The 12,746-nt window shown below is 37.5% G+C and overlaps 1 protein-coding gene across 4 annotated transcripts in view; it reads right to left on the minus strand.

Annotated features, from left to right (window-relative positions):
• The window catches only part of LOC143254404 (uncharacterized), a 101,044-nt gene that overhangs the window by 22,139 nt on the left and 66,159 nt on the right, over positions 1-12,746 (minus strand). The window lies entirely within an intron of this gene.

The raw sequence follows: 12,746 nt of genomic DNA on the forward strand, positions 1-12,746 counted from the left end.
GTGGCGAAAGTAGTAAGACGAAAACAAAATAGTTTAATGTGTTGTTGTTGTTTTGAATTAAGCACAAAGCTACACAATGGGCTATCTGTGCTCTGCCAATCACGGGTATCGAAACCCCGTTTTCTAGCGTTGTAAGTTCGCAGACATACCGCTGAGCCACTGAGGGTCAGCTTAATGTGTTATAAACGCTGTCTTATAGCTGAGAAGCTTAGGTGTTCAGATGGGAACAGCGTATTTCAGACTACTATAGTTTAACGGAGTTTGATTCTGTTGTGAAAACCAGCAGAGTATTTATTTGTCCAGATACCAATTACTGTCTGTGAATGCGATTGGTTGATCGTGAAAACTCAGCTGAACTCTTCTGGTTTCTCCAAGCTCGTTCACTTGGCTGTGGTTTCGCTAGAAAGTGGAAAGGACAGTGAGAATCTCGTTAATTTATCCATGCGAGTCACTGATTAGATAACAAGGCATTCAGCTAATGACTTAAGAGAGTCATTGCAACACAAATCAGGTGTATCGATTAACTGACATGAATTGAATGCTAATCGACCTTCTCCGCGAAGCAAAGTATATTAATTATCTCTCAGATTGTTTATTTGTTTGGAAGTTAAACACAAAGCTATACAATAGGCTGTCTGTGCTCTGCCTACCACGAGTATTGAAACATGGTTTCTAGCACTGTAAGTCCGCAGACATACCGCTATGTCACTGAGGAGAGCCTCTCGGATGGAATGTAAAGAAATATGGAAATGTCTATTGAGTGTGGACGTTCATATCATAGATATGAGCAAACCAAAAGCTACAACCAAAGTTCTGAATTATTGGTACTTTCATTAATAACGTAAAATATATTACTGACTTAACATAAAAAATAAAACATTTTCGTCATTTGATTTTTCCACTTTACACAGTAATAGATAATAAAATCATGCATTTTTAAATATTAGTTTGTTGTCAAGCACACAACAGCTTAATATTTTATCTGTGTTGTACTTAACAGGGGAATCAAATCCCGAATTTCAGGGTTATAAGTTTTCTGGTAAGCCAGTGAGCAGAGGGATTTTTTAAAATAAAAATTTTAGATTCATTTGTTTACCTTTTGTAAAGAAATAGAGAGGACGCTCTTAATTTATTAGCGGGATTAACTGTCATCCTTATAACGCACCCATAGCTGAAAGTGTGAAGCATGTTTGATAAAGTGTCACGTGTCTAACCTGAAACTTTTGGATCTCCATTCTGATATAAAAATTCAACAGGCCTCATTATAAATCATAATGCCCAGAGTAACGTTAACTATAGTTTATCTAAATTCCAGTCACCAATAGTTTTCAAACGAGACCCAGAACTCGGTAGAATATTTACTATTCTTCTTACGTTTTGGGTCTCGTTTGAAAACCATTACAACTTATATGCGCGATCCTGTGTGCCAACTACTTAACCGGAGTTCCAGTTACCAATGTAGAATTTATAAATATTTGTTATAAATATTTTAAACATTAATCATTCCATCAGAGACAACAGGTACGACCTTGGAGAAAGTAGATTCTGGGGAAATTCCGTGGACATTCGACTCGGGACAACGAGAAGAAAATGATATTTGATATTTAACTTAAATTAATAAAATATAGTTCGATAGTTTATTAGAAATACAATGATAGAAACAAACTCTGAGATTATAGTGCTTACGAGTTGTTCGTCAAATCCTGCACGTTTTAATAACATCTTAAAATGTTCACTCACGTTCTCGGCCTGAGTTGTTTATTAAAAACAATATGGTTAGTAAATAGATAAAATATTCATAAAAGCGTAGACTCTATAGCGCTATTGAAAATAGCATTTGAATCTTGGAGTAAGTGCTATCACGGGACTAAAATATTAGGAATCTTGGAGTAAGTGCTATCACGGGATTAAAATATTAGGAATCTTGGAGTAAGTGCTATCACGGGATTAAAATATTAGGAGTCTTGGAGTAAGTGCTATCACGGGATTAAAATATTAGGAATCTTGGAGTAAGTGCTATCAGAATCTTGAGTAAGTGCTATCACGGGACTAAAATATCAGGAATCTTGGAGTAAGTGCTATCACGGGACTAAAATATCAGGAGTCTTGGAGTAAGTGCTATCACGGGACTAAAATATCAAGAATCTGTGAAGCTAAATCAGTCAGGACTGCAAATATATATATACACGCAGGGTGTTCGGAAAGTCACTTTGGGTTACAAACAGTTTTGTAATCATATTTTATTCAGTCTATTTGAAGCCAGCAACTGATAGCGGTGTTTAGAAACAAAATAAGAATGATCCAGGCCTGTATTGATGCCAACGGGGGTCACTTTCAGCATTGTTTATAATTGTCATTCATACTTACCTCCTGTATTCTATATTGAAACATGCCTGTTAATAAATATATAAGTGCACAGTGACTTTCCGAACACCCTGTATATCAAAGTATTTATGAAACAGGCAAAGAAAAATGTTCTGCTTTCTGAAATAGTACAGATTCGACTTACCACGCAGTGTTCAAAGTTTGTTAATTTTCAATAAACCTACCCAAACAGTGTTTAAAACAGCAGGTAACGACGCTAAGTATCAGGAACATTTATTTCAGTTCATCTCCAGTTTTTCAACATACATGAAGAGTTTAGTATTTTATTTCGATTTTAAAGACGTTTATCATTATCAAGGTTTGGTTTGGTTTGTTTTGGATTTCGCGTAAAACTACACGAGGGCTATCTGCGCTAGTCGTCCCTAATTTAGCAGTGTAAGAATAGAGGGAAGGCAGTTAATCATCACCATCCACCGCCAACTCTTGGGCTACTCTTTTACAAACGATTAGTGAGATTGACCGTCACATTATAACGCCTCCATGGCTGAAAGGGCGAGCACGTTTGGTGGGACCGGGATTCGAATCCGCGACCTTCGAATTACGAATCGACACGCCTTAATCCACCTGGCCAGGCCGGGCCCAACACGAAAGACTAATAATAATGCAGCAGCTGATACGTGCTTATCATATTATATTATCCTTTGGTTTTACGTAAGATTTCTTAAAACAGTGCAACTAGTTCCACTGTCTGAACAAATACGTAAAACGAATACGCCATCAATATCAAGGTAAAACGCTTACTTAACTTATTTTATAGAAATCGAAACCCCCTGATCAGTGTGAAAATATCTATGGCATATAAAACAAAATGTATTATTTCACTATTTCAAAACATAAATGTTGTTAATTCACGATTTGCTTTTATTAATATACGTTTTTTTTTTTTATTTGTGTAAAACAGTTACTAGTGTTTTATAGCAAAACCACAGTGCGCTAGTTGGTATGCCAACCGTGGGGAACAAAACCCCTGATTATAGCGTTGCAAATACGCAAGTTTACAACTGTCCCATCGAGAGACACATAGTAACGATCTATCAATTAATCTGTTAAGCAAAAACTAATTAATCACGGGGCTACAAAACGCGAGAGTGGAGTTACGATAAATGTTCTTAACAAAAGGTTTTACCACACTAAAGTACTTACAATATCCATTCAAATACAAGATTATTAAAATTATTAATTTAATATGGGGGAACGGGCAGCTTAAAAATGCGGATTTATAGCCTGAAGATATAACGTTCACACTATGTCTCAATCCTCAAACTTGTTTGCTTTTTTGCGATTGCATTTTCACATTAGGCTCCTATATTGTTTCTGTCATTTTTTCCGTATTCTCCACTTTGAAATAAATAATTTTTAATAATCTAGTTTCTTTAAGTTTTATGCCCATCACACATAAATACCTGTATAATTGTAATACTGTCCTATTTGAAACAGTCTAGTTTAATAACATACTAGTTGGTGTATGATGCTGTCTCGGAAACAATAACAACTTTTGAATTAGTTTCACGCAGATTGGACGAATATTACTCGTGGTATCACTGCCATATTATCTTTGATAGTGATACTGCAAATATGATCACTATATTATATATACGCTATAATTATACCCTGTAAACATGTGGTAAGTATGTAAACACTAGGCTGGAGGGGCTACTGAACTATACTGGAATGATTCATGGACTGGATCTTGTAACTGCATGAGTTTTATATATGCATGCATATTGACTAGTGTTTAGAAATATATATTCAGGTATTATAGTGTTTTTTTGCAATTTGTAAAACCATATATATATATAGACGGTCATATGACACTGTCGTGTTGTACACATGCATTCTCATACATCCTATACAAACATAAGACAATGTGTCACAATATAATAACATATGCGTACAAATAACCATGTTTATTTATTCCTTACAGTTGTTATATTTCACCTCTACCTTCCGCTGGTCATTGTAAGACCGGCCACCATGTTGCAGCCACTGGGTAGAAACATTCTACAAATTGTACAATATCAAACATAAGTTAATTAACAATTATGAAATGGTTACAATAGTTTACCTTCCTTCCCTCCCTTTATGATAGAATTTGCGCCGTGACAAGTGTACTTTTCCATTATGAAAGCCCCAAATCACAGGTCACCGCTATCTGTATACTTTATTTACAAATAAATAATTTATAAATAAACTACACAGTTACACAATGTCTGTCTAGAATATTCATAATTTTCGCCATCTACTGCTTCCACGTTTTTTGTTACTCCAATAGTCAGTTTCAAGAATGACTAAATCTAATCAATTCACAGTCACACAGTGTTGGGCATAATTCGACACTTACCATCAGTCATCACCGTGACCGCCAATCCGATGCTCGAAACTAGTATATTTAGGGGGAATTCTTCCTATGTGACACCCCCCGGCCATGCATGGCCAGGTGGTTAAGGCACTAGACTCGCAATCCCTGTCATACCAAACATGGCCGCCCTTCCAGCCATGGGGGCGTTACAATGTTACGGTCAATCCCACTATTCGTTGGTAAAAGAGTAGCCCAAGAGTTGGCGGTGAATGGTGATGACTAGCTGTCTTTCCTCTATTCTTACACTGCTAGCCCCCCGCTAGTACAGCGGTATGTCTCCAGATTTACAACGCTAAAATCAGGGGTTCGATTCCCCTCGATGGGCTCAGCAGATAGTCCAATGTGGCTTTGCTATAAGAAAACATTTACACTGCTAAATTAAGGACGGCTAGCGCAGATAGCCTTTGAGTAGCTTTCGGCAAAATTCAAAACAAACCCCCCCCCCCCTCGAAGTAAAGTATACTCCATTTTGTCGATTTTTAATTTTCATTCATTTCACTCCACTTCACCCCCTGAAGGTCAGTGTACAGACAACCAAATGAAACTGAAGCTGTATGCTTGTAGGAACTGATGCCTGTAGTCTCGTCTTTCAGAATTTTGTTCTATGATATTAATAGAATATTTCCTAGAAATTATTAGATGCACTGTAATCAAACTTCTTAGGTAGAAAGAGTGTCTGTCAAGTAAAAATAAATCAAAAACAAAACTTCCAGAAGTAAATGAATCTTAATAATTATTAGTTAACAGGAATCTCAGAAAAAAGAATTTTCAAACATACGGGGCCTGGATTTAATCCGACGGATGTCCTGAGGTCTCACAATGTTTCATCTAACATTCCGTACAATATTCCGTAAAAATATTGATACTTTAATATTTGGTATATAATAATGCTTTTAAACGTTACTTATTTACAATTAGGGTAAAAGATACGTACAGTTGGAACCTAAGTGAAATCGGTGTTTTCTACAAAGTCATTTAAACACGTTTACCCACTTTTCATTCAAAGTCAAACTACAAAGGACAACGAAACAATGAAGGTTTATAAATTGCAGATGAGAGAAAACTGGAAGAAAGAAAAACGTAGATAAATATGAAAATGTATATACCCACAATATATTATATCTGCAGTATAGCCACACATTAGAATCTGACTTTTTTTTGGTATTTTAACACAGCTAAAAGACCAGGTCAAAGACCCCAGTAGTTTAGGTGTGGCCATCCCTAATTTTGAACTGACAGCAGAGCACGCCTCCACAAGAACTTTGAACTGCATAACTGGGGCTTACAGTTACACTTGTAACACACCCACAACTGACCTTGTTCAACAATATGGACCTTCCGATTCCAGCCTTACACGTAGAACTTTAACTCACGTTGCTTCTTGAGAAACTTTACAATCAAAATTCCACAATACAAAAAACGAGAAATACAAGAAGCCAATAACTGTCAAGGAAAGAAATGTAGAATAAATGGAAATTCAATACTGTACGTGTTCACTGATAACTTGATATCATGACAATTGTAATAAGCTTTACACAAATGAAGTAAATTGACGTGTAATAATTTAAAGTGTTTTTTTTTTATATTGTGGGTATCAAATAGTATGAATTTACGGAAAACAAGAAACCCCAAGTTTCTCAGCATTGACATATTATAGAATAATGGTTAATAGACACACACACAAATATGACAACTTCAGCCTCACTGTTAAAACAATTAAAATAATGTTTGTTTGTTTTGAATTTCGCGCAAAGCTACACGCGGGCTATCTGCGCTATTCGTCCCTAATTTAGCAGTGTAAGACTAGAGAGAAGGCAGCTAGTCATTACCACCCACCGCCATCTCTTGGGTGTACTCTTTTACCAACGAATAATGAGATTGACCATCACATATAACGCCTCCGCGGCTGAAAGGACGAGCATGTTTGGTTTGACGGAGATTCGAACTCGCGAATCTAAGATTACAAGTCAAGCGCCTTAAGCAGTTGGCCAACAAATAGTGGAATTCACCGTCACATTATAACACCCACACGGATGAAAGGGAGAGTATGTTTGGTGTGACGGTGATTCGAACCCAACTCTAAGCCGCTACAAATACCTTCAGATATTTCATATAACAGTACAGAGACCCCCAAAACAATGTGGACAACATTATACTATGAACATAAACAGCCAAACAATATTGCATACCAGTAATACCACACATCACCTGTGTATTCATGAACCCCTATATTACACAAACAAGTAATCAAATGTATTAAGGTAATTAAAATAAAAGTCACCCCATACCAGAACTTAACTGACATCAGCCATAGGATAAAATTCACGTGCATGGCCATGGAAAGAATAAATATAAAGAAAATAAAGGAACCACTACAAGTCTCTATTAAAACAACAATCAAAGGGAAGAAGAGGTCAAAGAGTATCTGACCCTACAAGACCTAAAACCCGGTGCTGACAAGAGACAGAGAAAGAATACATCAACAGGTTGAATGCTGGCAAACGGTTCAAACTAGCACAAAATACAGCAATGTACACCAACAAGTTTAATGTTGGCATTCTCTGCAGGAAGCCCAAAATTAAATATGTTTGAAGTATGATTTAAAAAAAAAACATCACAAGTGGGGATCGATATATGCCAAACCCAACTAGCTACAGTAATATAGAAACTTTTAATGCAATAAAAGTATCGAAACAAGAAAGTAAAAACAACAATAACTGAGTTACTTAAATTTAAAAAATACTTACTTTAGCAAATTACTGCAATTAAAAAATAATAATTAGTGTTAATAGTGCGGGGTCAAGTTGTGGTATAGAGAACCCTTTAAATGAAACGTGCATTATTTTAGGTTTATATATTGATTGTGGTCAAGCTTACAGTTCTTTAAAAGAGCAGACTTTCGAAAAATCTGTTACATCCTATTAGCAAACCAGGAATTTACATAAAAGACCAAAAAAGATTTACACAGAAATCCGTTTGTTTGTTTTTTATATTTCTTACTTCTTAGGCCTTTTGTTTTAAGACAAAATGACCAGTCCTTTGTACCCATGTTTGTGTTTTAGAATATGGTTTGACTTAGAGAACCAAAAATAGGCCGTTATAGAAAGTTTGAAGTACGAAAGAGACAAGGGTTTGTTTCAAGCCTGGTACCACAGGTGGCTCTGTCATACAGGAATATAAAATAGTTATATATTTTATCTGATCATTGTTTTATATTTATACATAAATAACAACGAAAAACTCTCACGGTTCTCATTAAGTATATAAAACATATACAAGTAAAATGTACACATATCAGTTTTTTTTACGTGAAAGTAAAAATGAATTTGAATGTATTTGTTAACACTGTTTGCTCATAGTGTTATACTGTATTAATCGCTGTAAAAATACGTTTACTTTTGCAAAACCACTAAAATAAACTTGTTGAACATATGGAGACAACCAAGAATGAGTTACAAATTGCGTACAGTTGGCCAGGTGTACCATGTTCAGTGTTTAATGAGTATATATTCACAAGTGGGAGCACTAAAACTGATGATATATAAATACAAGCTTTGTGACATTCAATTTCGACAACACAAGAACATTTAGTTTTTATTTATAAAAGTGAAAATATTAAAGGATTTTCAGATTTATTGTTTGGTTGTCTTTAAGAGCTAAACCCCAGATCACAGGTGTCAAAACTCGAATTTTAGGGCTATAAACCTATATACTCACCGTCAATTGTTTATTTGAATTTCGCGCAAAGCTACACGAGGGCTATCAAAGCTAGCCGTCCCTAATTTTACGGTGCAAGACTAGAGGGAAGGCAGTTAGTAACTACCACCCATCGCCAACTCTTGGGCTACCTTTCACCAAGGAATAATAGGATTGGCCGTCATATTATAACGCCCCCACGACTGAAAGGGCAAGCATGTTTGATGTGATAAAGATTCGAACTCGTGACCCTCGAATTACGAATCGAGTGCTTTAACTACCTGGCCATGTTGGGCTGACTAACCGTTGAAACCAACAAGGGTAAACAATTACATTGCTGGCCAAAATCTTATGACCAATGAACATAAAAAAAACATATGCATTTGCGTTGTTAGACTCAACCACTTATTTGAGTAGAGCTTCGAAAGATGAAAATAAGAAAAGGGAAAATAAAAATAAAAAACTTTTTTAGCATTTAATAGGGAAAATGTGAACACTATGAAATTAGCCTAAATACTAGGTGGTCAAAAGTTTAAGACCATACTGAAACGAAGCGTTAATCGGTAAACATGCAACGAAATTTAGTCATTTGTGTTCAAGCATTAACGTTGTCAACATCTCACACTGACACCTCCTGTGTTACATTAGGTAAAAACATGGCAAAGGCTAAAAGGCTGACAGAGTTTGAACGTGGCAGAATTGTCGAGCTGCAAAAGCAAGATCTCTCTCAACGTGCCATCGCTGGTGAGATTGAGCGTAGTGAAACTGCTGTTGCAAATTTCATAAAAGACCCTGAGTGATACGGAACGAAAATTTCAAGTTGTCGGCTCAAGAAAATTTCGTCGGCGTTGAGCAGGAGGATTCGACGGATTGACCGGCAAGACACCAGCCGATCGTTGAACCAGATTAAGTCCCTTACGGACGCAGAATGTAGCTCAAGAACAATAAGACGGCATCTACGAGAGAAAGGCTTTAAAAACCGTAAACATCTTCAAAGGCCACGCCTCCTTACACACCACGAAACAGCTCGGTTAAACTTGTTTGTTTCTTTGTTTGTTTTGAATTTCACACAAAGATACTCGAGGGCTATCTGTGATAGCCGTCCCTAATTTAGCAGTATAAGACTAGAGGGAAGGCAGCTAGTCATCACCACCCACCGCCAACTCTTGGTCTACTCTTTTACCAACGAATAGCGGGATTGACCATTACATTATAATACCCCACGGCTGAAAGGGCGAGCATGTTTGGCGCGACGGGGATGCGAACCCGCCACCCTCAGATTACAAGTCGCACGCCTTAACACGCTTGGCGGTTAAACTTTGCTGAGAAGCACCAAACATGGTAAGTAGAAAAGTGGACGATGCTTTTGTTTTCTGATGAAAAAAAATTAACCTGGATGGTCCAGATGGCTTCCAACGTTACTGGCACGATAAGGATATCCCATCGGAGACATTTTCTAGAAGACACAGTAGAGGAGGTTCCGTAATATAGAAGTGTAAGACAAGAGGGATGGCAGCTAGTCATCACCACCCACCGCCAACTCTTGGGCTACTCTTTTACCAACGAATAGATGGGATTCACCGTAACATTATCGCCCCCACGGCTGGGAGGGCGAGCATGTTTGGCGCGACCGTAAACGGTAAATTATGTTATACACTGCTGGCCAAAATCTTAAAGCCCATGAACATAAAGAAAAAAAAATGCATTTTGCGTTGTTAGATCTAACCACTTATTTGAGTAGAGCTTCGAAAGATGAAAATAAAGATAAAATTTTTCTTTAGCATTTAATAGGGAAAATGTGAATACCATGAAATTAGCCTGAATACTAGCTGGTCAAAAGTTTAAGATTATACCAAACAGAAGTACTAAACAGGGTAGGCAATGCCCAACAAGAGGTCTCAGTAGTGAGATGCACGGCAGTCATTGCGAATAACTGAAAACATTTGCCCTGGCATGGTCGATATAAGTGTTTGCAGAAGGCTGGCTGGAATGTTATTCCAACTGGTGAAGATGGCTTCACGAAGATCATGCACTGTTTGGAACTGACATCCATTTCTATAGACTTCCCTTGCCATCCACCCCCAGACATTTTCAATGGGGTTCAGTTCGGGCGAACACGCTGGATGGTCCAAAAGAATCACGGTATTTGTCATGAAAACGTTCTTTGTCCTGCGGGCATTGTGGATTGCAGCGTTGTCCTGCTGAAAGATCCAGTCTTTTCCATACAAACGAGGGCCTTCAGTCAATAAAGATGCTCTCTCCAACATGCCAATGTAGCCAGCTGCTGCTTGATGCTCCTGTATAACCTAAAGCTCCATTGTTCCATCGAAGGAGTAAGCACCCCAGGTCATTATGGAACCTCCTCTACTGTGTCTTGTAGAAAATTTCTCCGATGGGATATCCTTATCGTGCCAGTAACGTTGGAAGCCATCTGGACTATCTTCCAGGTTAATTTTTTTCATAAGAAAACAAAAGCATCGTCCACTTTTCTACTTACCATGTTTGGTGCTTCTCAGCAAAGTTTAACCGCCAAGCGTGTTAAGGCGTGCGACTTGTAATCTGAGGGTGGCGGGTTCGCATCCCCGTCGCGCCAAACATGCTCGCCCTTTCAGCCGTGGGGTATTATAATGTAATGGTCAATCCCGCTATTCGTTGGTAAAAGAGTAGACCAAGAGTTGGCGGTGGGTGGTGATGACTAGCTGCCTTCCCTCTAGTCTTATACTGCTAAATTAGGGACGGCTATCACAGATAGCCCTCGAGTATCTTTGTGTGAAATTCAAAACAAACAAAGAAACAAACAAGTTTAACCGAGCTGTTTCGTGGTGTGTAAGGAGGCGTGGCCTTTGAAGATGTTTACGGTTTTTAAAGCCTTTCTCTCGTAGATGCCGTCTTATTGTTCTTGAGCTACATTCTGCGTCCGTAAGGGACTTAATTTGGTTCAACGATCGGCTGGTGTCTTGCCGGTCAACCCGTCGAATCCTCCTGCTCAACGCCGACGAAATTTTCTTGAGCCGACAACTTGAAATTTTCGTTCCGTATCACTCAGGGTCTTTTATGAAATTTGCAACAGCAGTTTCACTACGCTCAATCTCACCAGCGATGGCACGTTGAGAGAGATCTTGCTTTTGCAGCTCGACAATTCTGCCACGTTCAAACTCTGTCAGCCTTTTAGCCTTTGCCATGTTTTTACCTAATGTAACACAGGAGGTGTCAGTGTGAGATGTTGACAACGTTAATGCTTGAACACAAATGACTAAATTTCGTTGCATGTTTACCGATTAACGCTTCGTTTCAGTATGGTCTTAAACTTTTGACCACCTAGTATTTAGGCTAATTTCATAGTGTTCACATTTTCCCTATTAAATGCTAAAAAAGTTTTTTATTTTTATTTTCCCTTTTCTTATTTTCATCTTTCGAAGCTCTACTCAAATAAGTGGTTGAGTCTAACAACGCAAATGCATATGTTTTTTTTATGTTCATTGGTCATAAGATTTTGGCCAGCAATGTAATTGTTTACCCTTGTTGGTTTCAACGGTTAGTCAGCCCAACATGGCCAGGTAGTTAAGGCACTCGATTCGTAATTCGAGGGTCACGAGTTCGAATCTTTATCACATCAAACATGCTTGCCCTTTCAGTCGTGGGGGCGTTATAATATGACGGCCAATCCTACTATTCCTTGGTGAAAGAGTAGCCCAAGAGTTGGCGATGGGTGGTAGTTACTAACTGCCATCCCTCTTGTCTTACACTTCTATATTAGGGACGGCTAGCTCAGATAGTCCTCGAGTAGCTTTGAGCGAAATTCAAAACAAAACAAAAACCATAATTTACCAGTGTGAATAATGTTGTTCTGGATTTTTTCCGTTTGGTGCCCGTCAACAGATCGTTTTGAATATAACATTAGTGATGCAATAAAATAAAATAGTTAACAACAGAACTTTAAATGGTATATATCTTCATCTATGTTTCTATATTTCCATATAAATTCATAAATAGTTAAGCATTTGGATGGAATTTCCATATTGACGTTTATTTCTTCGCATTAAAATGTGCCACGTAATTGAAAAAAAACAACAACATATATATATTGTATAACGTCGCAGAATCCACTAAATAAATGTCATATAATATTTCAATATTAATCATCTTATGTAATTGCATGACTAATACTTTGTCGAAAACAATCTGTTGGTGCGCGCCAATCGGAAAAGAGACATTTTTATTCAGTGTATATTACACAAGATCAGAATGGTACAAACTTAACGGTAATAAACAACTTGGAGTTACAGTAATAGGAAGCAAAACACGG

The sequence above is a fragment of the Tachypleus tridentatus genome, chromosome 6 (assembly GCF_004210375.1).
Source record: "Tachypleus tridentatus isolate NWPU-2018 chromosome 6, ASM421037v1, whole genome shotgun sequence".
In the NCBI taxonomy this organism is placed as follows: domain Eukaryota; kingdom Metazoa; phylum Arthropoda; class Merostomata; order Xiphosura; family Limulidae; genus Tachypleus; species Tachypleus tridentatus.